This window comes from Varroa jacobsoni, unplaced genomic scaffold, assembly GCF_002532875.2.
Source record: "Varroa jacobsoni isolate VJ856 unplaced genomic scaffold, vjacob_1.0 scaffold_455, whole genome shotgun sequence".
Classification (NCBI taxonomy): Eukaryota; Metazoa; Arthropoda; class Arachnida; order Mesostigmata; family Varroidae; genus Varroa; species Varroa jacobsoni.
In genome coordinates, this window is record NW_019213357.1 from 27,922 (window position 1) to 33,450 (window position 5,529).

The following is a 5,529-nucleotide window of genomic DNA, read 5'->3' on the forward strand; positions in this document are numbered from 1 at the left end:
CAATCTGCGTGCCCGTCATAAAACGAGTGTGTCTTCGTTTCAAGGATTAGAGGTTTAACGCATCAGCTAAATTGACGTTCAAAGGACGCAGAAAAGATACGATTAAATTGCTACAACTTATGGCTTGCAAAGTTCACCAACAAAGAAGACGCTTTGTAACGGAGCTATACTGGTCTAAACCCCAATGAGTACGTCTTTTACATAACGCGCTCAATTGCCGAACAATGCGCGTTTCATACCTCTGCTTTAGCACTTATCCTAAGTTATCCTGTAATATGAATTAGCGTGAGACATCAGGTTCTGACAGTAATATAGGACACGCAATATAGGGTAAGGTGGGACACCCGGATATCCGTGATTAAAAAACCCAGTTGTTTGTAATATAGTATACAATTATTATGCGAAGATGGTATTATAGTATTTGAGTACTTTATAACTCTTTTTGTTTAATTTGCGACTGAGTCTCAGTGTTTACTCTTATCTTAACCTGGATCTTAACCATGAGGTATTATCATTAGGGTCATCAAAAAGGGGTCCCATGGATTAACTAAGCTGACTTCAAACCCCGCCGAAACTTACGAAGAACAGGCTTACATTGCGAGGTGTCAGCCCTGATGTGAAACACTATATGCTATGTATATGTCCTTATTGCTTTTTGGCTATTATGGCAATGTCTTAAAAAATTTTGTTAAAGAATATCGTCGAGAACAAATAAATAAAGGCTACTATAAAATATGTCTCTATTAAGTGCTAACACAAGCATTTTTATTTGATCCCTTTTTTTAAAACATCAAAGTATAAAATGTATGTTTTTGAATGGTACTACTAAAAACGATATCTAAGTTTATTGCTTGTACTAATCAACGGAGCTCGTTATCATCCTGTAATTTTTTTTCATTTCATCCATATCTTAATGCAAATAGATTCTAAGAACGATGCACAGCCGACCATTCCATATCTATACTGGAAGCCATGTTGAAACTCGGCCATACACACTCGGCTAGACAGAGAGACCATAGCAGCGCCTGTAACATGGAATTTCTCAATGATATTCCTTATTATAGGGATCCTGTAATCTGGAATTACACATCAATGATACATTTTGCATTGGGAGAAATCATAGGCAGTATAAAAAAAAAAATATAGTACTAGTTAATGGGTGTACTTGTTAAATATTCGAGATCTATAGGGACCCTTATATTATAGAAACTGCGTTTCTCTGCTGCGGGAGCGAGACAAGTAATGCGCCGGACTTGAAAATATGAAGTCCTATATTCATTTACAACTGAGATACAATATTCTTTCAAGTGATTTGCGTTTTTAATTTCAGCTCTCCGCGCACTCACATGGATATCATTACCTTATCTGTTTATACTATTATACAAATTGGTCTCCTTCGCATTATAGCTACTACAGTCCGTCGCGAAGTTAACGATGCCGAGAAGCATAAAAAAAAATTTGTCGGCCCTGTTTTTTTTTACAAAAACATGTACCTTATTATGTACCTGCGATGAATTTCCACGACCAAACCTACCAACAATCTAATATAACATTCTTTACTAACACCCATTGTGTTCTGAGACTCGAATCAGCAGTGACTTTGAATCTCATCTAAACAGCCAATCCAGTATACAAGGCGTCCTACTATTGGCCTAAGTCTCAACAAGATGGTTTAAGGTTGTCGTCGGTCATGCGCGACATGATTGTTAGTCGAGGGCTTGTATTTAGCTTTCTAAGATACCCAAAAATAATGCGACCTTGAAATTCACTCCTTATCTTGACATTATTATGTAAAACTGTAATCGCACTACCTACAATTGACCTAGCCTACATCAGTGCCAATATCATGCTATCTTTTATTGATATACACACTGTTTTATTGCCTATGGCTGGACGGTGAAATAAACACAGAAATTTCCTAATAATCTTCACTCAGATCCGGCAAATTGTAGATTGTACAACAAAGCTTCGCGTTGCCCCAGGCTGAAGCATTAGCGCGAAGGACGCCCTCGTCTTGAATATGGAAGTAAGCCTGTTAATCTGATACTTTTGCGCCGCTAAATCCTTTTTTTTTAGATCTTTGATGAATCATGGCAAAGGCAAATGCTATGTACGATTAGAAAAGAGCCGATATGGAAAACACATTGCCGGGCACAGGGAACACGGCCAGAGGCATACGAAAGAGGTAGAGAGCTTTCATCACATCATGTTGGAAGCGCCGCGGGAGCCGAAAAAGTATAGCATGGCCGGTGTAGACAGTTCCTTGTAATACTCTCGCTAATTTTACGAACAGCATTCTGGTAGACAAGACAAATATGATAATAAACTAAGTAAACCACCTTTGTAGTCACGTCGGAAGCCTAGTGTTTCCACAGAATATTCAACGAATGCCAAAAAAATTGACATCTATCGAAGACCACATGGACGAGACTAGGAATGATGCCTTTTAAAGCAAATCAAAGTATCTATTCACTTACCAAAATGCCGCTTCGGAGATTCACTGAACATGATATAATGATTCAACTTTCAGAGATGACCTTATAAGCAGAAAGTTCGCACAGCCATCTGGTGCTTGCACCCGCATTTTATTTTTTATCTAGAGTACTTCTTAAATTGTATTACAAGGGCAACGGCGAACGCTTCATAATTGTGTTGCGGCTGTGAACTTAGAAAGCTAAATAATTGCGCCAAGTGTAGAATGAGCAGCTTTAGTATACCTTAATATAATTAAAACTTTGAAAAAGTCGACAAAAATACGCAGTGTAGAGTCTCGACAGGGCAAGATAAATGGGTGTCAACTACATTAGCTGTATAGTTATAACAGATAAGTGTTCTAAGGATTGCCGAATATTTAACGGGTATCGACGTACATATGTCATAAGCCTTTAGCCTGCGTAACAGCACCAATTCATTTTAAAAGAACTGTAGGAAACTGAAAAAAATGACCGCAGTCTGCAATTTCACAAAAAAGACTGATTATTATTGGTGTCTTAGAAGAAGAGTTAAAGGCCGTGGACGAGAGCCTAGATGTATGCTTGTTTGTTGAGGTTTTGTACATAATAGCGAGCACCTGTAACTTTTTCTACAGTCCTGCACCTAAAATTTGGTGCAGGAAATGCTACACTACCGAAGCGAAAACGTTTTGTGCTGGCTTGTAAAACCGATACGTCGCGGATCGCATTTAGATCCCTTATTTTCGATTCCCGGTAACTTCTACGACCACAAACAAACTTTATCGAAAATCAAAAAGGCAAATGCTTTTGGGTCTGCCAGGATTTGCGCCTATCAAAAGGTTAAATGACTAGTCCTACATTTGACCCAATTATTTATTTTCGCCATACGGCCACATAATTAGCTTCCCGATAGTTTCAACAGCATTTTTGTTGTGTAGCATATGTCATCCAACTGCTTTATATGGTTGGGCAATATCCTTAGGTACTTACCGTTGTGGATGGGTCATTGTATCATGTTAAGTGAATTAGAATCGTCATTTTTAGTTTTAAAAGCAGTATTATCCTCTACCTTAATTGAATATCTTTGTTAGTCAATGTCTTTGCAGAACTGAAGTATATAACGATTGCTTAATTTTAAAAGAATATACCCTTATTTTGTATCAACTACATTCTGCTTCATACGTAATTAATTCTGAAAAAACAGAATAGTAGGATAGTTTTGAGGTGTTCTGCTTTATATATTCGTACATCTGCAGGTGATCTGTGATGTCTCACAAGCGTCAATTCAAACGAGGATAGTTTCGCTATAGGCCGAGTATTCTAGATATAGATGTATTTTGTACAAGCAGTATTGAGATATATTTTACAAACAAAGTATGCTTTTACGGCAATTACTTACCGCAGGTCGCTTTATCAATAAGATGGCCTACATTTTGTCGGGTTGGTAATAGTAATAGGTGCTGAATGATATTTTAAAATGAATAACTAGAAACAATATGTTTTTCTCAGTAGAAGCCCCTAGCTGATTGTAGCCGGCGTCAAAATTCCTTAGTGTTGATCAATCGCCATGCTTATTATCGTTCTTTACATCTAGCTCAAAGTTAGTAAAATCCGTAAATTTCTCTTCTTCCAGATCCGTCCTTTTGCAAATTAGTTCAGCCATTGTAACACAGTTGAGGCCAGCGCTTTCAACATGTAATACTTGTTTTTATATGTTTTAAAATATACCACATGTCCAAATATTTTAGATGTCATTATAGTATTAGGAACTTGAAACTTTGAACATAAGATTGTTTCTCTGACGGAAAGACTTCAAGTGGTGACGTTTCATACTTAAGCGCAGAGAAGCAATCATTTAAGTGTGCACAAAAGTAACTGATAACTATCATAACTGATATGGCCTACTTACAGATTGTCGACATAACTAGGACTCCATTCCTTAGCAAAGCTATGGTAGGAGCCTGTCCTCGGAGATTTTAAAAGGCTAAAAAATTGCTGTTGTGCCTAAGTCAATATGACCGACTCACTAAGTCCTCCTAAGAGGCTTTTGTTTATTATCTTGTCGTATTGGTAACTTGCGCTAAGAAAATCACGTGGTGTAATAATTCTGCACTATTATTATATAACACTAATTCATAGCATCTAGTAAGTATTTGTATCGGTGATTGGCCAAGCGATAACTATGCGTAAGTTTCACATTTGAAGTTGGATACCCGCTCAAACCATTGTTATGAAAGTCTTTCTTACTAGAAAGTGTCTCTGTATTGAAAAGATAATAGGGTAAAGCTGAAAAGATACACTTGGTGAAAGTTATGTGGCACGGAGGTAGAGCACAGGTACTTCTCAACCTCCGTAATTCTGTCCAAAGAAGCCACAAAACCGAATGTTGTCAGGCACTTCAGTCATAGGGTCGGGCATAAAAAACATCTGAGGCGAGACATATACTAATATATACAGTGTTGATTCCGATCCAACATTCAGACTGGCGATCGCTATTTCCTTTTCTGTTTCTATGCGTCGATTTATTAATAAATGCTCTTTCATTCGTCCACGTATTCTGTTGGCACCTGCCACAACTTTACGACTGTTACCGCAATCGAGCTAAGCCTGGTCGTTACTGGACTAACAGCAGAATGCCGTATCCAACGTGAGAATGGAGCTCCTTTGAATAGAATCTATGAATGTGGGGGATTGGGGACACTTTTTTCTACCCTTTCCACCCACCATCCTATAATGCGACCAATAAAGACGATGATCTACAGTGAGGCCTCCACCAGGACCAAAAAGGCGTAACGAAGCCCAATAAGCCATTTTCTTCATGCTTTTTTCTTCACTTTCCGTGAAATGAGCCGATGTTGCCACAGCACTTAGTGTCCTATCTTCCTCGGCAACCTGCCAGTCTTCAACCGTAGGCTCGTATCTTCATTTCGTAACGGCAGGCCCCTATGATTGGTCCCTTTCCTGCCAGACGAGAAATGGTCCATAGTCGGCCCTTTCCACTCTAGGCCCTCGCCCTTTCACATTGCAGCGCGCGATTGACAGCATGCCTTCAACGAGACGACAGAATCTAGCAGAT